Here is a 25,526-nt window from a genome sequence, read left to right as displayed (position 1 = left end):
TGTTTGTCAGGTGGGTGGCCGGTGACTAGTGGGGTGCCTCAGGGATCTGTGTTGGGTCTACTGTTGTTTGTCATGTACATCAAAGATCTGGATGATGGTGTGGTAAATTGGATTAGTAAGTATGCAGATAGGTGATGTTGTGGATGTTGTGGATAATGAAGTAGATTTCCAAAGTCGACAGAGAGATTTAGGCCATTTGGAAGAATGGGCTTAAAGATGGCAGATGGAGTTTAATGCTGATAAGTGTGAGGTGCTACATCTTGGCAGGACAAATCAAAATAGGATGTACATGGTAAATGGTAGCGAATTGAGGAATGCAGTTGAACAGAGGGATCATGGAATAACTGTGCATAGTTCCCTGCAGGTGGAATCTCATGTAGATAGGGTGGTAAAGAAAGCTTTTGGTGTGTTAGCCTTTATAAATCAGAGCATTGAGTATAGAAGTTGGGATGTAATGTTAAAATTGTACAAGGCATTGGTGAGACTAATTCTGCAGTATGGTGTACAATTTTGGTTGCCCAATTATAGGAAGGATGTCAACAAAATAGAGAGAGTACAGAGGAGATTTATTAGAATGTTGCCTGGGTTTCAGCAACTAAGTTACAGAGAAAGGTTGAATAAGTTAGGTCTTTATTCTTTGGAGCGCAGAAGGTTAAGGGGGGACTTGATAGAGGTCTTTAAAATGATGAGAGGGATAGACAGAGTTGACGTGGATAAGCTTTTCCCATTGAGAGTAGAGAATTCCACAGACTCACCACTCCCTGTGAGAAAACGTGTTTCCTCGTCACCGTTCTAAAGCTTACTCCTTATTCTTAAACTGTGGCCCCTGGTTCTGGACTACCTCAACATCGGGAACATGTTTCCTGCCTCTAGCGTGTCCAAACCCTAAATAATCGTATATGTTTCAATGAGATACCCTCTCATCCTTCTGAACTCCAGAGTGTACAAGCCCAGCTGCTCCATTCTCTCAGCATATGACAGTCCCACCATCCCGGATATTAACCTTGTAAACCTATGCTGCACTCCCTCAATAGCAAGAATGTCCTTCCTCAAATTAATGGACCAAAACTGCACACAATACTCCAGGTGTGGTCTCACTAGGGCTCTGTACAACTGCAGAAGGACCTCTTTGCTCCTATATTTGATTCTTGTTATAAATGCCAACATGCCATTCGCATTCTTCACTGCCTGCTGTACCTGCATGCTTACTTTCATAGACTGATGTACAAGGATCCCCAGATCCCGTTGTACTTCCCCTTTTCCCAACTTGATGCCATTTAGATAGTAATCTGCCTTCCTGTTTTTGCTACCAAAGTGGATAACCTCATATTTATCCGCATTAAACTTCATCTGCCATGCATCTGTCCACTCCCCCAACCTGTCCAAGTCACCCTGCATTCTCATAGCATCCTCCTCACTGTTCACACTGCCACCCAGCTTTGTGTCATCTGCAAATTTGCTAATGTTACTTTGAATCCCTTCATCCAAATCATTGATGTATATTGTAAATAGCTGTGGTCCCCGCACTGAGCTTTGCGGTACCCCACTAGTCACTGCCTGCCATTCTGAAAGGGACCCATTAATCCCTACTCTTTGTTTCCTGTCTGCCAACCACTTCTTTATCCATGTCAGCACTCTACCCTCAATACCATGTGCCCTCCTTTTGCCCATTAATCTCCTATGTGGGACCCTATCAAATGCTTTCTGAAAGTCCAGGTACACTACATCCACTGGCTCTCCCTTGTCCATTTTACTAGTTACATCTTCAAAAAATTCCAGAAGATTAGTCAAGCATGATTTCCCCATCGTAAATCCATGCTGACTCGGACCGATCCTGTTACTGCTATACAAATGTTCGGCTATCTCATCTTTTATAATTGACTCCAGCATCTTCCCCACCACCGATGTCAGGCTAACTGGTCTATAATTCCCTGTTTTCTCTCTCCCACCTTTCTTAAAAGGTGGGATGACATTAGCTACCCTCCAATCCACAGGAACTGATCCTGGGTCTATAGAACATTGGAAAATTATCACCAATCCATCCACAATTTCTAGAGCCACTTCCTTAAGTGCCCTGGGATGCAGACCATCAGGCCCTGGGGATTCATCAGCCTCCAGTCCCATCAGTCTATCCAACACCATTTCCTGCCTAATGTGGATTTCCTTCAGTTCCTCCGTCACCCCAGATCCTCTGGCCACTACTATATCAGGAAGACTGTTTGTGTCCTCCATAGTGAAGATTTTTCAACAGATTTGACTGCCCCACACCACCCCAGCCTCCCCCACCTGGTCTGCTGACCATTGCTGCTTCCTCTCCACCTCCCCTCCCTCTCTCCATCATCTCCATCACTCCTGAGATGTCACCTGTACGGAGTCCCCTCTTTCCACCTCCCACTCCACCGGCAGCCCCACCTATGACTCTTCATACTGCTCAGGTCAAGGTGATGCTGGACAGACTGAAGCCAGGGAAAGCAGTGGGGCCTGATGACACCAGCCCAAGGCTACTGAAGACTTGCTCTTCAGAGCTGTGTGGTATTCTAACACACCTGTTCAACCTGAGCTTGCGTCTACAGAAGGTTCCAAGGCTGTAGAAAACATCTTGCCTGGTACCTGTCCCAAAGAAGACCCATCCCACTCTCCACAATGACTACAGACCATAGCGCTCACTTCACATATAATGAAGACATTTGAGAGACTTGTCCTTTCCTACATCAGGACTAGTGTGTCAAATCAAATGGATCCTTTACAGTTTGCATATCAGCCTAACATCAGTGTCGATGATGCCCTCATTTACATGCTGCAGAGGGTGTACACACATTTGGACACTACTGATGCATCTGTAAGGATTACATTTTTTGACTTCTCAAGCGCCTTCAACACAATTCAGCCCCAACTGCTAGGGGAGAAGATGGAGAAGATGAAAGTGGATCCATCACTGGTACTGTGGTGTTTGGATTACCTTTCCCTCAGACCACAGTATGTGCGCCTACAGAACAGTGTCTCGGGCACCATCTTGAGCAGCACAGGGGCTCCACAAGGAACTGTGCTGGCTCCGTTCCTGTTTACCATCTACACAGCGGATCTCCAATATAACACCAACAGCTGCTTTTTGCAGAAGTTTTCGGATGACACAGCTGTTGTCGGCCTCATTAAAGGGGGAAATGAGGAGGAGTATAGAGACATAATAAGTAACTTTGTGGAGTGGAGTGCACACAATAACCTCCATCTTAACACCAAAAAAACCAAGGAGATAGTTGTGGACTTCAGGAGGGGGAGGAGGAGGACTCAAGCAACACCAATCACCATTAAGGGCACTGAGGTGGAGGTAGTCGCTAACCACAGGTACCTTGGGGTGCAGCTTGACAGTGAGCTGGACTGGAAGTGTCATATGGAGGCGGTGTTCAGGAAGGGACAAAGCCGACTGTATTTTTTAAGGAGGCTGAGGTCATTTAACATCTGCCAACCCCTACTGTGCAGTGCCTACCATTCAGTGGTGGCCAGTGCTCTGTTTTTTGCTGTGGCCTGTTGGGGAGATGGCGCCCGCATAGCGGACAAAAACAGACTGGACAAGCTGATCAGGAAGGCCGGCTCAGTGGTCGGGGCTGAGCAACGAACGGTCCAGCAGGTGGCAGAGGCCAGAACTCTGAACAAACTGGGTTCAATAATGACCAACCCCCCTCACCCACTCCATGCCCTGAAGGTGATCAAGAGCAGCATCTTCAGTCAGAGACTGATTGCACCAATGTGCAAAACTGAGAGACATAGGAAGTCCTGTTTACCAGCTGCTATAAGGTTATATAATGCGCATAAATAACTGCACTTTTTAAAATTAATTATATTTTAACTTGTATTTTAACTTGTATTTTAACTTGTTAAGTATGGAAGCTATTTGAGGAAATGTGTGGTGTTATGTCTGTTTTGAAGCTGTCGTGGCACTGTAAATTCCTGTAAAGGATTATTAAAGGTATAATCAATCAATCAAGACAGATCCAAAGTACCTGTTCAACTCATCTGCCATTTCCTTGTTCCCCATAATAAACTCACCTTTTTCGGTCTTCAAGGGTCCAACTTTGGTCTTAACTAATTTTTTCCTCTTCACATACCTAAAGAAGCTTTTACTATCCTGCTTTATATTCTTGGCGAGCTTACCTTCGTACCTCATCTTTTCTCCCCATATTATCTTTTTGGTTATCTTCTGTTCTTTAAACATTACCCAATCCTCTTGCTTCCCGCTCATCTTTGCTATGTTGTATTTCTTCGCTTTAATTTTTATACTGTCTCTGACATCCCTTGTCAGCCATCGTCGTCCCTTTCTCCCCTTGGAATCTTTCTTCCTCCTAGGAATGAACTGATCCTGCACCTGCTGTATTATTCCTAAAAACACCTGCCATTTTTGTTCCACTGTCATCCCTGCTAATGCATCTTGCCAGTCAACATTGGCCAGCTCCTCCCTCATGGCCCCATAGTCCCTTTATTCAACTGCAATTCAATTGCCCGCAGCTGTTGCAGTAGTGAAATGTTCCGCACACACTAAGGGTCAGGATGACATCTCCTCAGGCAAAGCCTGAGCTGATGTAGCAGCCCGAGCAACAGCCACCCTCAAAATTAAAACAGGGACCTCTATTAGTGAAATAAAAGAAATACAAGCTGCCCAAACGTATGCAAGAGAATATTCACCTGTACATAAAGCTTGCGTCGTTGCTTATAAATATCTTCATCATCTGTCATTTGTTCTGTAATAAAATGCCCTAGATATTATACCTTATTACAGACACTAAGATTATTGTCAGACAATTTAAAATCAGGAAATTTTAGACATTTCTCCTCTGGTTCTACAGATCATAACATCACTCTTGTAGTGGCCATTTGGCCTGTTTTGCATGTCATTGAGGATGGCATGTGCCTTTAAATTTTAGACTTCCCGTTATTTACATGGTAAATGGTAGGGAATTGAAGAATGCAGGTGAACAGAGGGATCTGGGAATAACTGTGCACAGTTCCCTGAAAGTGGAATCTCATGTAGATAGGGTGGTAAAGAAAGCTTTTGGTGTGGTGGCCTTTATAAATCAGAGCATTGAGTATAGAAGTTGGGATGTAATGTTAAAATTGTACAAGGCATTGGTGAGGCCAATTCTGGAGTATGGGGTACAATTTTGGTCACCTAATTATAGGAAGGATGTCAACAAAATAGAGAGAGTACAGAGGAGATTTACTAGAATGTTGCCTGGGTTTCAGCAACTAAGTTACAGAGAAAGGTTGAACAAGTTAGGGCTTTATTCTTTGGAGCGCAGAAGGTTAAGGGGGGACTTGATAGAGGTCTTTAAAATGATGAGAGGGATAGACAGAGTTGACGTGGATAAGCTTTTCCCACTGAGAGTAGGGAAGATTCAAACAAGGGGACATGACTTGAGAATTAAGGGACAGAAGTTTAGGGGTAACATGAGGGGGAACTTCTTTACTCAGAGAGTGGTGGCTGTGTGGAATGAGCTTCCAGTGAAGGTGGTGGAGGCAGGTTAGTTTTTATCATTTAACGAGTCGGAAGAAACACTGGATGTATCTTACTGTTTTCTAGCAACAATAAAGCATTTATTCATCAAAAGACTGTTTTGAAATCTGAGAAGAAGCTCTGAAGGTCTCTGTGAGTGAGCTTGCGTGCGTTTAAAAGACACCCCCTTCAACCATGCTCATCCAAATAGCGGCTAGGGTGCTAATTACCTGAAAGATATGATAATCTGCCACTACAACTCTTAGAAACATTATATTTAATATCATGTTCCACACCATACACAGAACATTTAGTAAGGAGCTGCTGTAGACCAGCGCTAGATGGACTAAAGACCACAAGATCATCCGCATACATAATATGGTTCACTAAAATATTAACAATCATGCAACCATTCAAAGTAACATTAGCAAACTTGCAGATGACACAAAGCTGGGTGGCAGTGTGAACTGTGAGGAGGATGCTATGAGAATGCAGGGTGACTTGGACAGGTTGGGGCAGAGGGCAGATGCATGGCAGATTAAGTTTAATGCGGATAAATGTGAGGTTATCCACTTTGGTAGCAAAAACAGGAAGGCAGATTACTATCTAATGGCGTCAAGTTGGGGAAAGAGGAAATACAACAGGATCTGGGGGTCCTTGCACATCAGTGTATGAAAGTAAAGATGCAGGTACAGCAGGCAGTGAAGAAAGCGAATGGCATGTTGGCCTTTATAACAAGAGGAATCGAATATAGGAGCAAAGAGGTCCTTCTGCAGTTGTACAGAGCCCTAATGAGACCACACCTGGAGTATTGTGTGCAGTTTTGGTCCCCTAATTTGAGGAAGGACATTCTTGCTATTGAGGGAGTGCAGCGTAGGTTTACAAGGTTAATTCCCAGGATAGCGGGACTGTCATATGATGAGAGAATGGAGCGGCTGGGCTTGTACACTCTGGAGTTTAGAAGGATGAGAGGGGATCTCATTGAAACATATAAGACTGTTAAGGGCTTGGACACACTAGAGGCAGGAAGCATGTTCCCGATGTTGGGGGAGTCCAGAACCAGGGGCCACAGTTTAAGAATAAGGAGTAAGCCATTTACAATGGAGACGTTTTCTCACAGAGAGTGGTGAGTCTGTGGAATTCTCAGCCTCCACCACATATCCAGAATAGCCTGTGCTGAATAACCGTAGGGTGCTACTCAGTTCAGTTCCGGCAAAATAACTTCCAGAGAACTGTGGGCGTGTATGTATGTGTGTGTGTGTGTGTGTGTGTGTGTGTGTGTATATGTATGTATGTATGTATGTATGTGCTTATGTATGAATGTATGTATGTATGTATGGATGTATGTATGTATGCATGTCAAGATTCAAGATTCAAGAGAGTTTATTGTCATGTGTCCCAGATAAGACAATGAAATCTTGCTTAGCTTCAGCACAACAGAATATAGTAGGCATAAATAAGGTACAATTTAAAGGACACGAGGGAGCAGCTGATTGTGAGCCAGATCCCTGCTGATTTCTTCCAGCAGTTTGTATTGTATTGTACTTGTATTGTATCCAGGGTAAGGCAGGAGCATGAGGCATGAGGCCCAGGGCAGTTTACTGTTTTGGATGTCAGATATGGGAGGTCATGGAGTCGGATAGCCCTCCAGACGTCCACATCTGCGCCAGGTGCATCGAGATGGGGCTCCTAAGGGACCGTATTAGGATCCTGGAGCAGCAGCTCGATGACCTCTATCTGGTCAGGGAGAGTGAGGAGGTCATAGAGAGGAGTTATAGGGAGGTGGTCACTCCAAAACCACGGGAGAGAGACATGTGGGTCACAGTTAGGAAGGGCAAGGGGCAGAGGCAGGGACTATTCAGTACCCCAGTGTCTGTACACCTTGAAAATAAGTACTCCTGTTTGAGTACGGTTGGGGGGGACAGCCTGCCTGGGGGTAGCGACAGCGGCCGGGCCTCCGGTACAGAGACCGGCCCTGTTGCTCAGAAAGGTAGGGAAAAGAAGAGGAGGGCAAAAGTAATTGGAGACTCTATAGTTAGGGGGTCGGATATACGATTCTGTGGACACAGTCAGGAGACGCGGATGGTAGTTTGCCTCCCTGGTGCCAGGGTCTCGGATGTGTCTCAACGCGCCCAAGATATCCTGAAATCAGAGGGAGAGGAGCCTGAGGTTGTGGTACATATAGGTACCAATGACTTAGGTAAAAAAAGAGAAGAGGTCCTGAAAGAAGAATTTAGGGAGTTGGGAGGAGAGTTAAGGAAAAGGACCAAAAAAGTAACAATCTCAGGATTACTGCCTGTGCCACGCGACAGTGAGAGTAGGAATGGAGCGAGGTGGAGGATAAAGGCGTGGCTGAAGGACTGCTGCAGTGGGTAGGGATTCAAGTTTCTGGATCATTTGGACTTCTTTTGGGGAAGGTGTGACCTGTACAGAAAGGACGGGTTGCACTTGAACCCGAGGGGGGACCAATATCCTTGCGGGGAGATTTGCAAAGGCTACTGGGAGACTTTAAACTAGAACGGTTGGGGGGAGGGACTCAAATAGAGAAAGCTAGTAGACAGTGTGTGAGGCAGGAGGCAGAGAATGATAGCACTCGGACCCAAAATCTAGGGGAGAAAGAAGAAAAAGATAATAAACAGAGAATAAGAGGCGGTGGGTTTCTTAAATGTGTATATTTTAATGCTAGGAGCATTGTAAGAAAGGTGGATGAACTTAGAGCCTGGATTGACACCTGGAAGTATGATGTTGTGGCGATCAGTGAAACATGGTTGCAGGAGGTACACAAAATTGCTGGGGAAACTCAGCGGGTGCAGCAGCATCTATGGAGCGAAGGAAATAGGCGACGTTTCGGGCCGAAACCCTTCTTCAGACAGTTGCAGGAGGGCTGTGATTGGAAACTAAATATTCCAGGATTTTGTTGCTTCAGGTGTGATAGAATTGGATGGGCAAGAGGTGGAGGTGTTGCATTGCTTGTCAGGGAAGGTATTACAGCAGTGCTTTGGCAGTATAGATTAGAGGGCTCGTCTAGGGAGGCTATTTGGGTGGAATTGAGAAGTGGGAAAGGTGTAGCAACACTTATAGGGGTGTATTATAGACCGCCAAATGGGGAGTGAGAATTGGAAGAGCAAATATGTAAGGAGATAGCAGATATTAGTAGTAAGCACAAGGTAGTGATTGTGGGAGATTTCAATTTTCCACACATAGACTAGGTAACACATTCTGTAAATGGGCTGGATAGTTTGGAGTTTGTAAAATGTGTGCAGGATAGTTTTTTGCAGCAATACATAGAGGTACCTACTAGAGAAGCGGCAGTGCTGGACCTCCTGTTAGGAAATGAGACGGGTCAGGTGGCGGAGGTATGCGTTGGGGAACACTTCGGGTCCAGTGATCTCAATGCCATTAGTTTCAATATAATTATGGGGAGGGTCAGAACTGGACCTAGGGTTGAGATTTTTGATTGGAGAAAGGCTAACTTTGATGAGATGCGAAAGGATTTAAAAGGAGTGAATTGGGACATTTTGTTTTATGGGAAGGATGTAGAAGAGAAATGGATGACATTTAGAGGGGAAATTTTAAGAGTACAGAATCTTTATGTCCCTGTTCGGTTGAAAGGAAATAATAAAAATTGGAAAGAGCCATGGTTTTCAAGGGAAATTGGACACTTGGTTCGGAAAAAGAGAGAGATCTACAATAATTACTAGACCAAGTGCAGACCCGTTGGGTCTGTACCCCCAACGTGCGGTTGTGGGGGGGGGGGGGGTTGGTGACATGCAGCGTCACACACTAACTACCCCCCCCCCCGCATTCACGCTAATTACCGCCCTTGATATTATATTAATATTATTAATTTGCTCCCTTTACCCCATAACCACCCTATCTACTAACGCATAGCCCCCCAACTTGCAGTCACACCTAGAGAGGGGGGGGGGGGGGTAGAGAGTGAGGGCAGAGAGAGAAGGGGCAGAGACAGAGACACAGAGAGAGGGGCAAGAGGGATATGGGGGTGGAGAGGAGGAGAAGAGGGAGGGTGGGTGAGGGGGGAAAGGTGGGGGAGGAGGGGAGGAGAGAGAGAGGGTGAGAGTGAGGGGGAGAGAGAGGGGGTGCTGAGAGGGAGGTGAGTGGGAGAGGTGGGGAGCAGGGAGGGGGAGGGAGGGAGGAGGGTGGAGGGAAGAGGGTAGGGGGTGTGGAGGGGAGGGGGTTTAGGGGAGGGAGGGAGGGTGGGGGAGGGGAGGACGTGAGAGAGAGAGAGAGTGGGGAGGGGGGAGGGGGGAGGAGAGAGGGGGGAGGGGGAGGGGGGAGGAGAGAGGGGGAGGAGAGAGGGGGGAGGAGAGAGGGGGAGGAGAGAAATCCAAACAACCATTTGCAGGCAGTGCTTTTTTTTACCTCTAACCATATTTTCATTTTCAAACCAAATTAAGGGTACTCACAGTGCTGTAGACATTTGTTCAGTGTCATTCAGAGCTCAGAGAAACGTGACCCTCTGCCTTCCTCCAGCTTGCAGACTAATTGAGGAACACCACTTCCTGGTTTTATAGTCCATCCCCCCTGCCGCCAGCAGGGGCAACAGAGAGAATGGGGAATTTTGTAAAATCATTAATATCTCTGTCATTTTTCATCGACTGGAAAATTCCTCGGCACACATGTGGCGGAGGGGGGCTCGGAGCGAGGTGGCCAAGAATGGCGGCAGTAGGTGGCGGCGTTCTCTTGGAAATCGCAGCAAAGATCGCCAAAACCGGTCAAGAACAGACTTTTAGTAATATAGATAGGCAGCATGGAGTAAATGAGGTGCTTGAGGAGTATTGATATTGAACAATTTATTTTCTTCGGTATTCACCAAGGAGAAGGATATTGAATTATGTGAGGTAAGGGAAACAAGTAGAGTAGCTATGGAAACAATAAGATTCAAAGAATCTTAAGAAAGAAATTAGAAAAGCTAAAAGAAGATATGAGGTTGCTTTGGCAAGTAAGGTGAAAGTAAATCCAAAGGGTTTCTACAGCTATATTGTTAGCAAAAGGATAACGAGGGATAAAATTGGTCCATTAGAGAGACAGAGTGGACAGCTATCTGCAGAGCCAAAAGAGATGGGGGAGATATTGAACAATTTATTTTCTTCGGTATTCACCAAGGAGAAGGATATTGAATTATGTGAGGTAAGGGAAACAAGTAGAGTAGCTATGGAAACAATAAGATTCAAAGAATCTTAAGAAAGAAATTAGAAAAGCTAAAAGAAGATATAAGGTGAAAGTAAATCCAAAGGGTTTCTACAGCTATATTGTTAGCAAAAGGATAACGAGGGATAAAATTGGTCCATTAGAGAGACAGAGTGGACAGCTATCTGCAGAGCCAAAAGAGATGGGGGAGATATTGAACAATTTATTTTCTTCAGTATTCACCAAGGAGAAGGATATTGAATTATGTGAGGTAAGGGAAACAAGTAGAGTAGCTATAAATTAGAAAAGCTAAAAGAAGATATGAGGTTGCTTTGGCAAGTAAGGTGAAAGTAAATCCAAAGGGTTTCTACAGCTATATTGTTAGCAAAAGGATAACGAGGGATAAAATTGGTCCATTAGAGAGACAGAGTGGACAGCTATCTGCAGAGCCAAAAGAGATGGGGGAGATATTGAACAATTTATTTTCTTCGGTATTCACCAAGGAGAAGGATATTGAATTATGTGAGGTAAGGGAAACAAGTAGAGTAGCTATGGAAACAATAAGATTCAAAGAAAAAGAAGTACTGACACTTTTGAAAAATATAAAAGTGGATAAGTCTCCAGGTCCGGACAAGATATTCCCTAGGACATCGAGGGAAGTTAGTGTAGAAATAGCAGGGGCTATGACAGAAATATTTCAAATGTCAATAGAAACGGGAATAGTGCTGGAGGATTGGCGTACTGCGCATGTTGTTCCATTGTTTAAAAAGGGGTTCTAAGAGTAAACCTAGCAATTATAGACCTGTTAGTTTGACTTCAATGGTAGGCAAATTAATGGAAAGGATACTTAGAGATAATATATATACGCATCTGGATAAACACGGTCTGATTAGGAACAGTCAACATGGATTTGTGCCTGGAAGGTCATGTTTGACTAATCTTCATGAATTTTTTGAAGAGGTTACTAGGGAAATTGATGAGGGTAAAGCAGTGGATGTTGTCTATATGGACTTTAGTAAGGCCTTTGACAAGGTTCCTCATGGAAGGTTGGTTAAGAAGGTTCAATTGATGGGTATTAATACAGGAGTAGCAAGATGGATTCAACAGTGGCTGCATGGGAGATGCCAGAGAGTAATGGTGGATGGTTGTTTGTCAGGTTGGATGCCAGTGACTAGTGGGGTGCCTCAGCGATCTGTGTTGGGTCCACTGTTGTTTGTCATGTACATCGATGATCTGGATGATGGTGTGGTAAATTGGATTATTAAGTATGCAGATGATACTAAGATAGGTGGTGTTGTGGATAATGAAGTAGATTTCCAAAGTCTACAGAGAGATTTAGGCCATTTGGAAGAATGGGCTGAAAGATGGCAGATGGAGTTTAATGCTGATAAGTGTGAGGTGCTACATCTTGGCAGGACAAATCAAAATAGGACGTACATGGTAAATGGCAGCGAATTGAGGAGGGCAGTTGAACAGAGGGATCTAGCAATAGCTGTGCATAGTTCCCTGAAGGTGGAATCTCATGTAGATAGGATGGTAAAGAAAGCGTTTGGTGTGCTAGCCTTTGTAAATCAGAGCATTGAGTATAGAAGTTGGGATGTAATGTTAAAATTGTATAAGGCATTAGTGAGACCAATTCTGGAGTATGGTGTGCAATTTTTTACGCCCAATTATAGGAAGGATGTCAACAAAATAGAGAGAGTACAGAGGAGATTTACTGGAATGTTGCCTGGGTTTCAGCAACTAAGTTACATGGAAAGGTTGAATAAGTTAGGTCTTTATTCTTTGGAGCACAGAAGGTTAAGGGGGGACGATAGAGGTCTTTAAAATGATGAGAGGGATAGACAGAGTTGACGTGGATAAGCTTTTCCCATTGAGAATAGGGAAGATTCAAACAAGAGGACATGACTTCAGAATTAAGGGACAGTTTAGGGGTAACATGAGGGGGAACTTCTTTACTCAGAGAGTGGTAGCTGTGTGGAATGAGCTTCCAGTGGAAGTGGTGGAGGCAGGTACGATTTTATCATTTAAAAATGAATTGGATACGTATAAGGATGGGAAAGGAATGGAAGGTTATGGTCTGAGTGCAGGTAGATGGGACTAGGGGAAAATAAGTGTTCGGCACGGACTTGTAGGGCCGAGATGGCCTGTTTCCGTGCTGCAATTGTTATATGGTTATATGGTTATAAATAAATACAGAAAAGATCAGAGCGACCATATACTATTGATTATATATATACACACATAAATGATCAGATAAAGTGCAATGGGCTATTAATGTTCAGAGTTTTGATTGAATTGAGTTTAACGGTCTGATGTCTGTGGGGAAGGAACTATTCCTGAGTCTGGATTTTGCAGATTTCAGGCTCCTTTGCCTTCTACCTGAAGGCAGTGGGGAGATGAGTGAGTGTCCAGGATGGTGTGGATCCTTGATGATGCTGGCAGCCTTTTTGAGGCAGCGACTGCGATAGATCCTCTCAATGGAAGGGAGGTCAGAGCCGATGATGGACTGGGCAGTGTTTATTACTTTTTGTAGTTTTTTCCGTTCCAGGGCGCTCAAGTTGCCGAACCAAGCCACGATGCATCCGGTCAGCATGCTCTCTACCGTGCAACTGTAGAAGTTAGAGAGAGTCCTCCTTGTCATATCGACTCTCCATAAACTTCTCAGGCAGTAGAGGCGCTGATGTGCTTTCTTTATAATTGCATCAGTGTTCTCGGACCAGTAGAGATCTTCAGAGATATGCATGCCCAGGAATTTGAAGCTCTTGACCCTTTCAACCATATAAACGATAAATGATATAAACGAGACTGTGGGTCCCCATCCTACACCTTCCAAAGTCCACAATCAGTTCCTTGGTTTTGCTGGTGTTGAGGGCCAGGTTATTGTGCTGGCACCATATGGACAGTCGGTCGATCTCTCTTCTATACTCTGACTCGTCCCCATCAGTGATACGTCCCACAACAGTGGTGTTGTCAGCGAACTTGATGATGGAGTTCACACTATGACCGGCCACGCAGTCATGAGTAGAGAGTGAGTACAGCAGGGGACTGAGCACGCAGCCTTGAGGTGCTCCTGTGCTGATTGTTATTGAGGCTGACACATTTCCACCAATACGGACTGACTGTGGTCTGTGAATGAGGAAGTCGAGGATCCAATTGCAGAGGGATGCGCAGAGATCCAGATCTTGGAGTTTGGTAACCAGCTTGGAGGGGATGATTGTATTAAATGCCGAGCAGGAATCAATGAATAACAGCTTGACATATGAGTTTTTGTTGTCCAACTGGACCATATAACAATTACAGCACGGAAACAGGCCATCTCGGCCCTACAAGTCCGTGCCGAACAACTTTTTTCCCTTAGTCCCACCTGCCTGCACTCATACCATAACCCTCCATTCCCTTCTCATCCATATGCCTATCCAATTTATTTTTAAATGATACCAACGAACCTGCCGCCACCACTTCCACTGGAAGCTCATTCCACACTGCTACCACTCTCTGAATAAAGAAGTTCCCCCTCATGTTACCCCTAAACCTCTGTCCCTTAATTCTGAAGTCATGTCCTTTTGTTTGAATCTTCCCTATTCTCAAAGGGAAAAGCTTGATCACATCAACTCTGTCTATCCCTCTCATCATTTTAAAGACCTCTATCAAGTCCCCCATTAACCTTCTGCGCTCCAGAGAATAAAGACCTAACTTATTCAACCTATCTCTGTAACTTAGTTGTTGAAACCCAGGCAACATTCTAGTAAAAGACCAAGAGCGGAGTGGAGAGCCAGTGAGATCACAGCCACCTAACCCTAAACCTAACCCTAATGTATGTATGTGTGTGTATGTATGTGCGTATGTAAGTGTGTGTGTGTACGTATTTGTGTATGTATGTATGTATGTATGTGTATCTATGTGTATGTGTGTATGTATATAGAAACATAGAAACATAGAAAATAGGTGCAGGAGGAGGCCATTCGGCCCTTCGAGCCAGCACCGCCATTCATTGCGATCATGGCTGATCGTCCCCTATCAATAACCCGTGCCTGCCTTCTCCCCATATCCTGACTCCACAAGCCCCTAGAGCTCTATCTAACTCTCTCTTAAATCCATCCAGTGACTTGGCCTCCACTGCCCTCTGTGGCAGGGAATTCCATAAATTCACAACTCTCTGGGTGAAAACGTTTTTTCTCACCTCAGTCTTAAATGACCTCCCCTTTATTCTAAGACTGTAGCCCCTGGTTCTGGACTCGCCCAACATTGGGAACATTTTTCCTGCATCTAGCTTGTCCAGTCCTTTTATAATTTTATATGTCTCTATAAGATCCCCCTCATCCTTCCAAATTCCAGTGAATACAAGCCTAGTCTTTTCAATCTTTCCTCATATGACAGTCCCGCCATCCCAGGGATCAATCTCGTGAACCTATGCTGCACTGCCTCAATCACAAGGATGTCCTTCCTCAAATTAGGAGACCAAAACTGTACACAATACTCTACATGTGATCTCACCAGAGCCCTATACAACTGCGGAAGAACCTCTTTACTCCTATACTGAAATCCTCTTGTTATGAATATATATACATATATGTATGTGTTTATGTGCGTTTGTATATGTATCTATGTGTATGTGTGTATGTATGTATCAGTGACATGCGGCGAGATCAATGGCTGGGGAGGCACTGGCTAGTATCTGTGGCCCGCCCTCCCTGTGTTGATCACCGTGTCACCCCGGGGAGAGAGAGGGGTGGAGCCGGGGCTGTGTGCATGAAGCAAGGCGACTGGAGGGACGGGAGCGTTGCCCTGGGACCGTGAGGGAACGACCCACCTACCCCTCGCCCCTTCCCCCTCACATCCCCCTCCCCGTCTATCCCTTGCTTCCCCCTCCACCCATATAACCATATAACCATATAAACATATAACAATTACAGCACGGGAACAGGCCATCTCAGCTCTTCTAGTCCATGCCAAACACTTATTCTATTCCCTAGTCCCATCTAACTGCACTCAGACCATAACCCTCCATTCCTTTCCCGTCCATATACCTATCCAATTTATTTTTAAATGATAAAATCGAACCTGCCTCCACCACTTCCACTGGAAGCTCATTCCACACAATTACTACTCTCTGAGTAAAGAAGTTCCCCCTCATGTTACCCCTAAACTTCTGTCCCTTAATTCTCAAATCATGTCCTCTTGTTTGAATCTTCCCTACTCACACTGGAAAAAGCTTATCCACGTCAACTCTGTCTATCCCTCTCTTCATTTTAAAGACCTCTATCAAGTAGCCCCTGAACCTTCTGCGCTTCAAAGAATATAGACCTAACTTGTTCAACCTTTCTCTGTAACTTAGTTGCTGAAACCCAGGCAACATTCTAGTAAATCTCCTCTGTACTCTCTCTATTTTGCTTCGGAGTCACGTGAGTGACTACGTGAAGAAGGCCGTCAGCCGGCATGCGCGTCATTCCGTCTACCGCATTGCGTAACGACTGACTGGCAGGCACGCTGCTCCTTCCAGCGGTAAGTTTAAACCTGCAGGTAAATTTAAAGTTCTGTTTTTTGTGTTGCACGAAGCTCTTTACAGAGTTTGCCTGCTGTATTTGAGGTGAAGTTGGACGGGCCGCGGGGAAACTGGTTATGGACTGTGGGGAGATCCCGGTCCGGGCCGCGGAAGCGCGGGTAGCTGGCGGCCATCGGGTTCGCTACCTAAGTCGCTGACAATGGGGTCAGCGACTCCCAGACCGCTATGGTTCCCCAGAAAGGGGGTAAAACCAGGAGTAAGTCGGTCTCGCCACCCGAGTCGCTGACAGTGCGGTCAGTGGCTCCTGGACCGCTATGGTGCCCCAGGAATGGGGTAAAACCTCGAGGAAGTCAGTCAGGCCTTGGGACTCGGGCGAGTCGTGCCAGGAGGGTTCCCCTCCTTCAATGGGTAGCGTCTGCGGACGTCTAAACCCACATCGAGCACCTGATGGAGAGGTGCTCCACAATGATATACTCCAAAGGAGGGAATTATCAGCGCGGGTCTCCATGGGGGCCCGCGGCAGTGGCACCTGTTACAGGGCTGCACAATGTCTCCCTCTCTGAGGAGGGGAGCATTCAGGGTCAGTTTCAGACTGACTCAGTAAAAAACCTGATATAGTTCCGTAGGAGGGGCTATGTCAGCGCAGGTATCCCCAGGGGCCTGCGGCAGCACCTGTTTCAGGGCTGCCTACGAATCTCCCTCTACGTGGAGGGGAGTGCGAGGAAATACTCGCAAGCGAAGGGGTTACTGCCGGAAGAATTGGAAGAAAACCCAGAAGGGGCCAGAGTTCCCCTCACGCTACAAGTGCTGGCAGTGAACAGCGCTATCAGGGGTGACATTGGAGGGGGCATGAAATCCAGGAAATGAACCAGCCGCCGAATCTTCTCTTCATGTAAGACTTATCCAACAGGTATACCTGGATGAGGAAGCAAAAGCTGGCGGACTGATCAAGGTACCGACGACAAACAAAGCTTCATCGTATCGGCAACGACACACCCCACGCTTCATCAGCAGTAAGCAGTTCACTGAAGCTGCTGGCAGCTTGTAAGCTGGACAGAGGTCTTTCAGGCCAAGGTCCAAGCCGGTCTCTGGAAAGAAGGAATCCACACACCCTACCAATCCTACTCTCCAATCAAGGTCGGGAATAGAACTCACATCAGGGGCCTTTGGGCTTACCATAAGACCACCGGAAACCATGGAGGTAGGTGAGTCTGGTTCTCCTGAAACATGGGGTAAGTGGACCATTTACAAGTTGGTAATATTTACACTTGGTTTTTGTACAAATGACAATGATAACATGTGATTCAAATCAGTTTTATACTAAAATGATAACATGTGATTAGGTTTATATTGCACAGGGTACCAAGCATGGCTTGGAATTGGGGCCAGAGTTGTCTTTCGAGGCAGGCTCAGTATTACAGCCAGGATTGCCTTCCGAGAAAGCTCGGAAATATGGCCAGAGTTGTCTTTAGAGGCAGGCTCAGTATTACGGCCAGGATTGCCTTCTGCGACAAGCTCGGAAATAAGCCAGAGTTGTCTTTTGAGGCAGGCTCAGAATTATGGCCGGAGTTGTCTTTCAAGGCAGGCCCAGTATTATGGCCAGAGTTGGCTTTCGAGGCAGGCTCAGTATTATGGCCAGGATTACCATTCGAGACAGGCTCGGGAATCTGGCCAGAGTTGTCGTTCAAGGCAGGCACGGAATTATGGCGGGCGTGGCCTGTTCATTGTTAAAGATGGAAGATGTCGGTTCATAATTGAATTAACTCGCATGTGCAACATAGACTTTTCAGTATATGGAACTTCGTTACTGTCTAACAACTGATTTCCTTAGGATCTTTATGGCATGCATCGATCTCAAAGATGCATACTATTCAGGTCCCATTCACAGGGATCACCGGAGACATTTGAAATTTATCTGGATGGGGCAATGATAACAGTTAATGCTCCCAGGTCATCTACCAAATTACCAAACTGGTGCTTGGACTGCTCAGAGCTCAAAAACACTTGTTATGGCTTATCTGGATGATATTCTAACGCTGTGTTTTGCTAAAATCAACTGTTTCAGCCGCAAATATAATTGAGAAATTGAGGTTCCTCATCCATCCAGTTAAAGTTAAGTTGATACCAAATAGAGTTATTGATTATTCGGATTTACCTTTAATTATTAATTTATCTGTGACTCTGCCCTGGGGCAAGAGATTGTAATCAATAGAAGCCTGTAACAACCTTGTTTTCAAGTAGTCTTCTATTCACCAAGTGTAATTAGCAATATTGCAGCTGTGTTTCAGCTGTGCAATTGGGTCTTCAAGTGCCATATAGGTCATTGTTAACAAACCTATTCTATTACCAGCTGAAGCTACCAAAGTCACAGTGGTGGTTACTATTATAATTATTTGTTCATTTATCAGCATCAGCATGTTTTAAATCTATGTTATGTCTGTATACATTATGAATTGAATTGAATTGAATTGAATCCTTTATTTGTCATTCAGACCTTTTGGTCTGAACGAAATGTTGTTGCCTGCAGCCATACATCTAATAATAACAACACACAATAAACACAACTTAACATCCACCACAGTGAGTTCACCAAGCACCTCCTCACTGTGATGGAGGCAAAAGTCTTAGAGTTGCTGTCTCTTCCCTCCTCTTCTCCCTCTGCGCTGAGGCGATACCCCACCGGGCGATGGTAAGTCAGTCCCGCGGTTCAAGCTCCGTGGCCCGGGGGCGGTCGAAGCTGCCGCCCTCCAGTCCAGCGGACACAGCTGTTGCCATGGGAGCTCCGGAAAACAGGCACCAGCCTGTGACCTGCGAGCTCCCGACGATGTCGTCCACTGGCCCGCGGCCGAGCCCCGGATTCAGGTCGCCGCCGCCATAACGCCGCCTCAGCCACATGAGCACCGTCTCCGCCCCACACCGGGCCGCCCACACGAGAGCGTCTCAGCCCCGCACCGCGCCGCCCACACGGGTGTGACAGCCGCAGGGAAGAAGCTGTTCCTGGACCTGCTAGTCCGGCAACGGAGAGACCTGTAACGCCTCCCGGATGGTAGGATGGTAAACAGTCCATGGTTGGGGTGAGAGGAGTCCTTGGCGATGCTGAGCGCCCTTCGCAGACAACGCTTGGTTTGGACAGACTCAATGGAGGGGAGCGAGGAACCGGTGATGCGTTGGGCAATTTTCACCACCCTCTGCAGTGCTTTCCGGTCGGAGACAGAGCAGTTGCCATACCATACTGTGATACAGTTGGTAAGGATGCTCTCGATGGTGCAGCGGTGGAAGTTCACCAGAATCTGAGGAGACAGATAGACCTTCTTCAGTCTCCTCAGGAAGAAGAGACGCTGGTGAGCCTTCTTCACCAGAGTTGAGGTATTGTGGGTCCAAGAGAGGTCATCGGAGATGTTGCCCCCCAGGAACCTGAAGCTGGAAACACGTTCCACCTCCGTCCCGTTGATGTGGATGGGGGTGTGCGTGCCACCCCTAGACTTCCTGAAGTCTACAATGAGCTCCTTGGTCTTCTTGGAGTTAAGGGCCAGGTTGTTGTCAGCGCTCCATGCTGCTAGGAGCTGGACCTCCTCCCTATAGGCTGACTCATCATTGTTGCTGATGAGGCCAATCACCGTTGTATCATCTGCATACCTGATGATGGTGTTAGTACCATGTACAGGTGCACATTCGTAGGTGAAGAGGGAGTAGAGGAGTGGCCTCAGCACACAGCCCTGTGGAACACCGGTGTTCAGGGTGAGGGTTGAGGAGGTATGCTTGTCTAACCTAACAGACTGGGGTCTGTTGGTTAGAAAGTCCAGTATCCAGTTGCAGAGGGAGGGGTCGATGCCCAGGTTACCGAGTTTGGTGAACAGTTTAGAGGGTATAATGGTGTTGAATGCTGAGCTGTAATCGATGAACAGCATTCTTACGTAAGTGTCTCTGTTGTCGAGGTGGGAGAGGGTGGAGTGAAGTGCCGTTGAGATGGCATCCTCCGTACTTCTGTTCTTGCGGTAGGCAAACTGATAGGGATCCAATGTGGGGGGTAGGCAGCCTTTGAGGTGTGCCAGGAGCAGCCTCTCAAAGCACTTGGTGATGATGGGAGTAAGTGCAACTGGGCAGAAGTCGTTGAGGCTTGCCGCAGTGGAGTGTTTTGGCACCAGCACGATGGAGGTGGTTTTAAGGCATGTGGGGACAACTGCTTGGGCAAGTGACAGGTTGAAGATGTCAGTCCAGACGTCTGTCAGCTGCGCAGCACAGGACCTGAGGACGCGCCCGGGGATGCCGTCAGGGCCAGCAGCCTTACGTGCATTAGTCCCACTCAGTGCCACGTACATGTCGTAGGGGGTGAGTGTGAGGGGTTGGTGATCAGCAGGGAGCACAGCCTTGATGGCTGTCTCTAGATTGTCCCTCTCGAAGCGGCCATAGAAGTGGTTAAGCTCCTCAAGGAAGGAGGCGTCGCTGGATGTGGGGGTGGTGTTGGTGGGTCTATAGTCCGTGATGGCCTGGATGCCTTGCCACATGCGTCGGGAGTCGGAGTTGTTGTTGAAGCGCTCCTCAATCCTGAGCTTATGGCAGTGCTTGGCCTTCTTGATGCCCCTCTTCAGGTTAGCCCTGGATGAACTGTAGGACAAACTAATTTGTTTGTCTTGGCTCGGGAAGAAACAGCAGGATGTGTTAAGGGTTGCACGCACTCTATCCTGGGCCACTAGGAGATAGTCCAGAGTTATCCGATATTAAATAACCATCTTGGAAAGTGTCTGGACTTCAGTGAAAGGGCAAAATCGCATCTACCGTCCTGTTCTCTAGTTATTCCATGGTGGCTGAAATACTGATGCTTGCTTTCTCCAGCTCATTTACTCCCAGGCCAGGTGTCAGGGTGCGGAGGAATCTGTGCAACCCTGTATTGCAGACAACAAGTGAGTTTTCAACCTCTCACCTGCGTCCACGCTTCACTGGGGATGGCTGACTGACTGAAGAGGGGGGAAGAGAGGGGGGGAAGAGAGGGGGGGAGAGAGGGTGGGGAGAGGGGGGGAGAGAGGGGGGGAGAGGGGGGGGGAGAGAGGGGGAGAGAGGGAGGGAGAGAGGGCGAGTGAGAGAGAGGGAGAGAGAGAGAGAGGGGGGGAGAGGGAGAGAGAGGGAGAGAGAGAGGGAGAGAGAGGGAGAGAGAGGGAGAGAAAGAAGGAGAGAGAGAGGGAGAGAGAGAGAGGGAGAGAGAGAGAGGGAGAGAGAGAGAGGGAAAGAGAGACTATGTTTTTCTCAGCTCCAGTGGCTGAGAAGTTTTAAGCAGCCTTTCAAGGATTCTGTCGATGGGAAAGGAACAGAGGCAGAGGGGCTTCATAGTCTAACTTATTGTTGGACTGTTGAAACTTTCCATTGCTTTAAAAACTCCTCCATTTAGTGTGAAAATTCCATGAGACTTCACTACATTGTCAAGGGAGCAGGGTGCGGCTGTCATTGGCGGACTGCCAAGAGTGCCTGGATATCGAGGGTTTGAAGTTTTTCGGTGCCTTTGCCGTGTTTTGGCACTGTTTCTCTGCCCTAAAGTCATTTTGCACAGTGCGGCTGCCTGGCTTAATGTGAAGAAGGTGCTTTTGTGTTCGTCAAGACAGGGTGAGCTGCTTTCTGATGTGGATGAGCTTGGGAATTTTTCCTTCTTCAGCTGGAGGACTTTGTTTTTTGAGGATTGCTTTGGACTGTGACTGTCCCTGGGAATTAATTTGCTGAGCTGCTGGGGGCCGGGAGCTGGTTTGTGCCTCTGTCTGGATGGCGATGGCGGGGGCTCGGCCGAAGGAGAGGAGCTACGCAGCAGTGACATCAGCAGCGGAAGCGAGGCCATCTGAATATGAGCCTCATGTTGACTTGGACTGGGACAGTTTTGGTATCTCGGTTCAAACTGGGCCCCAGATGTCCAGGGGAGTAATTACGAAGGCTATGAATGCCCTTCTTGGTAGGGGGGCTATTGTCTCTTCCGAGCTCGAGAGGGGAAAGGTTGAGATGATATTGAAGACCCGGGAATGCTGTTGCATTCAGGTATCATTGAGTTGGCCCGATATTTGAGGTTCAGTAAACGCTGGGGTTTGAGGCACCACTCAGACTGGGATACAAATTTCGAGGTATCCTCATAGACAGGATTGAGCGGGAACACTAAGAGGAGGAACTAATGTATCGGTGCTGAGAGTGTGATTGGAAAGAGACACTTTAAAAATCAGCATCAAAGACCAGCACGGAGCGGATACTTGCTGAAGACCAGTATTTAGCAGGTGGGAAGGAGATGCCTAGGGGGTTTGAGTCCCCGCCTGTGTGTGGTTTAAGCACTTCAGAGCAGTACTGGGTACTCATTGTTTGAGCATAGATTGGTTGAGAAATACTTTAAAGCAACACTGAGAGGGGTGGAGACGTGTCTATTATCTGGAACAGTGATCTAAATTTTCCGATTCAAATTTCACTAAATTCAGGGTGTTCATATTGAATGCACTGGTTATTGTATCAAAAAAATTAAGTCTCACCTTCTCTACTTTCTCTCTGCACTGTATATTGATTTTTGAAAAAACGTTTCCATAAATTGCTATGATTTTTGGTCATGTTACTCAGTCCTCCTCCGCTGATCAGGTTCCATCAATGAAAAATAAATGAGTTATGAGTGTTTAAAAAACCTTCAGATCCTCTCACCTGTCAATCACCGTGATGAAGGCAACGCCCCTTCTGGGGGAGGGACTATAAAACCACGGATGCCTGAACATGACTCAGTCACTCTGCAAGATTGTTAGGGGGAGGTCACGACTCCCATTCTAAGCTGTGAATCAACTGAACTGTGAGTCTGCAATGTACTTGCAATAACTGATTTTACTTCGGAGTCACGTGAGTGACTACGTGAAGAACCCGCTCAGTGCGCAGGCGCGGCATTACGCCAGCAGTGCAACAGCGGCAGCGGGAGCTAGGCACTCCCGCAACAGATGAAACGGACCGTCAGGTGAGTATCCTGAGGTCGGGTTTCTTTTACAGGGGAGCCCCTTTTTCTGCTTGTGTTTTACAGGCAGAGAAAAAGGCTCTGGAACAAAACTGTCCCCCGTTCGAGGAGGACCGTTTCCCGTCGGGGGGAAGGGGGGCAGCAACAGGCGGTAGGAGCGACCCGGTGTTCCTCTAATCCCCGACACCGTGCCGAGCCCAGCCCGCTAGCGGGCTGGATGTATAGCCACCCGAAGAGGCATCCGGCAGGTGTTCCCGATTTGGGACGGGACGTCTCTCCACCCGCACGGGGGGAGAGAGAGCCGCCTGAGCCGCTGGAGCGGCTCTCGGAGCAGGTGCCTGCGAGACGCGCTGCTTGAGGGGCGCTCTCGCTACTACAAGGCACAAAAGCTCCAGAAGAAGGCGGTAGGAACATTTAACCGGGCGTACCGCTATCCCCACACCGCGCCGAAGCCAGTCCCGCTAGTGCCTGAGCTGCGGGCTGGATGTCTAGCCATCCGAAGAGGCATCCGGCCGGTGGCTTCCGACTTGTCGGAGGGGACGTCTCTCCACCCGCAGGGAGAGAGACAGCCGCCTGAGCCGCTGGAGCGGCTCCTGGAGCAGGAGCTCCTGCGAGACACGCTACGTGAGGGGCAGTCTCGCTGGAGGGTTCAGGCATACCCTCCACAGTGCCTAGGCACTGCCCATCGCTTCCTCCTTAGTGTGGTTAGCTTTGGGGTGACCAGTGGCTGGGCTGGTCATGAAGAGGGGTCACTGGCTGAACAATATCGGGAGTATGCTTGAGGTACAGGATCAGGAAGAGCTGCTGGGTGTGGCCGCTATGTGGCTCCACCACTAGCGAGATGGCTTTTCAGTCTCAACTGATGGCCAGCTTACTACCTGTCTTTTCCAAAAAACCTCTCCAAGACAGGTAGCCATGAGGCGTTGGTTTTATCACGCCTCCCCTAAATTGCATTTACTCAAAGTGCCCGCCATTATTGGGGGATACATTGAGCAGCGCGTTTAACCTAAATATTTTAAAAATGCATTTGGTACCCTGACGTCGGCTATCATGTCCACCTGCTCATTCCAGAAGGGCAGGGTAGTATGGCAAAACACCTGACCCTACTGTTCAACGGTATACCTCATAACTTCTGAAATGAACTCACAAACCTGCCCTCAATCTATGAAATTAACAGGACTATGAGAACGCCGACCTCATAAGCACAGATCCTGCTACCTGGCACTTACCAAACCAGTCCTAAAAAACTGGACGAAGTGTTCAAACTATTCGGCACAAGAGGGCAGAGTCTGGAATGAGCACCACACTAAACCAGACAGCAGTACCTCTACGTGTCCACAAGGGGCGTCTACCTCATGGTACTGGTGAAAGCTCGGGGCCTGCATGCCAAACCTGTAGCATTTTAGGCCACGGCCCAGAGCAGGCCCCAGGGGAAAATGTGCCACCCCCCAACAAACATCGTCCCTACAAGAACAAGGAACCAGAAACCGAAGAAAACAACAATGAAGACAGATAGATATGGTTCCTACCATCACATAAAGGTTAAGGGTTGTACTAACAAGGGGTGGATGAATCACGCCTGGTTAGGAAGCTATCACTCTTGGTAGTTATATACCAAAAAATAAATACAAGGGGAATAGAATTAATATCTTGCCACCAATTCAGCAAGCACCCCAAGTGGTCTACCCTCCCACGATGGTGAATGTCGCACCATCGTTGATAAACCACTTGAGTATTTCACCAGGTATACCTATTCATGGGATTTGTAACTACTACCATGGATCCAAGGATACTTTATGGTAGACATCGACCTTGAAGATGCACACTATTCAGTACCTTCTCATATAAGTTTCGGATATACTGCAATTACCTGGATGGAGTAACCATGATGAGCGTTGCGGCATTTAAGTCAAAGTTATCCAGAATCAACTAGCCCTGACACTTAGAAACATTCCGTCATGGCATGTCTATATATTAACGACAAACTATCCTTGGATACAGCTTTAGCTGCATCGCTTCTCGGCCTTTTGGCTAAGATCAAGTGTAGTATCTGTTCTTATCAGTTTAATAATCTGATACGTCCCTTATCTAGGGACCATATATTAAATTGAATTTTGGAACAGGGAGATGGAATAGGGGCTTGCTCCGTCCACTCCACGCATCGACCCAGTATTGCAGTGCCTCTGGGAACGGTGCACAAAATATATATCCAGATATTTACGTTGACCATCCACAACGTTGTTATCTGGTATTCATTAAGTCTATCAGTCATGGTGCATTAACCACCAATCAACTACGTGGCAAAGTAATTGGGATATAGCAGCATTACCAGCTACTGAACTTTGTACCTTTCCTATGAGCTGAGATACTAGTGTTCAAACTATCTCCATACCTGTAATATGGGGGCAAATGGATTAATCTGTAGTGTTATC

At 47.0% G+C, this 25,526-nt stretch overlaps 1 long non-coding RNA gene and 1 other non-coding gene across 2 annotated transcripts; one reads left to right on the top strand and one right to left on the bottom strand.

The window, feature by feature from the left end:
* Nucleotides 1–7,440: 7,440 nt before the first annotated feature.
* Nucleotides 7,441–24,436, bottom strand: LOC116986522. Its single transcript, XR_004415502.1, has 3 exons — nucleotides 24,426–24,436; nucleotides 15,720–15,725; nucleotides 7,441–7,607 (listed from the first exon to the last, which is right to left on the bottom strand). It is a non-coding gene; the product is annotated as an uncharacterized LOC116986522 (long non-coding RNA).
* Nucleotides 24,437–25,105: 669 nt separating this feature from the next.
* Nucleotides 25,106–25,297, top strand: LOC116986524. The gene has a single exon (XR_004415504.1). It is a non-coding gene; the product is annotated as a U2 spliceosomal RNA (small nuclear RNA).
* The last annotated feature ends 229 nt before the right edge of the window (nucleotides 25,298–25,526 follow it).

Source organism: Amblyraja radiata, chromosome 23, assembly GCF_010909765.2.
Source record: "Amblyraja radiata isolate CabotCenter1 chromosome 23, sAmbRad1.1.pri, whole genome shotgun sequence".
In the NCBI taxonomy this organism is placed as follows: domain Eukaryota; kingdom Metazoa; phylum Chordata; class Chondrichthyes; order Rajiformes; family Rajidae; genus Amblyraja; species Amblyraja radiata.
The sequence above is the reverse complement of the archived record's forward strand: the minus strand, read 5'-3'. Positions and strand labels throughout refer to the sequence as shown.